The 660-nt window shown below is 44.5% G+C and overlaps 1 non-coding gene across 1 annotated transcript; it reads right to left on the reverse strand.

The window, feature by feature from the left end:
* Positions 1–343: 343 nt before the first annotated feature.
* Positions 344–447, reverse strand: LOC148570968 (small nucleolar RNA R71). Its single transcript, XR_015908824.1, has one exon. It is a non-coding gene; the product is annotated as a small nucleolar RNA R71 (small nucleolar RNA).
* Positions 448–660: the final 213 nt, after the last annotated feature.

A 660-nucleotide genomic window follows, 5' to 3' on the forward strand; every position in this document is an offset into this window, starting at 1 on the left:
CCCAACATCTGGGAATTGTGGTAGCAGCATTCAGAAACCACCCATTCAGGCCAACAATTTTGAGCTCAAACCACAGCTAATATCACTTGTGGAGAATCATTGTTCATTTGGAGGGAGTGCTAATGAAGACCCAAACCAACATCTCACAAAATTCCTGAGAATTTGCGACACTGTGAAGTCCAATGGAGTCCAGGAAGATGCCTATAAACTACTTTTGTTCCCATTTTCCCTTAGGGACAAGGCAGCTAAGTGGCTGGAATCATTCCCAAGGGGGAGCCTAACAACATGGGATGAGGTGGAAAGCAAGTTTCTGGCACGTTTCTACCCCCCACAAAAGGTCAATAGGCTTCGATCTGAAGTTCAGACTTTTAGACAACAAGATGGTGAAACTCTCTACGAGGCATGGGAGAGGTTCAAGGATTTGACAAGGAAATGCCCACCAGACATGTTCCATGACTGGGTGCAATTGCACATTTTCTATGATGGACTTTCTTATGAATCAAGGAAGGCTGTAGACCATTCATCAGGAGGTTCATTGAACAGGAAGAAGACTGTGGAAGAAGCCATTGAAGTGATTGAGACAGTGGCTGAGAATGAGTACTATTATGCATCAGAGAGACACAACACTAAGGGAGTCATGGAGCTGAACCATGTTGATAC

Source organism: Arachis ipaensis, chromosome B3 (assembly GCF_059453495.1).
Source record: "Arachis ipaensis isolate K30076 ecotype BB chromosome B3, ASM5945349v1, whole genome shotgun sequence".
Classification (NCBI taxonomy): domain Eukaryota; kingdom Viridiplantae; phylum Streptophyta; class Magnoliopsida; order Fabales; family Fabaceae; genus Arachis; species Arachis ipaensis.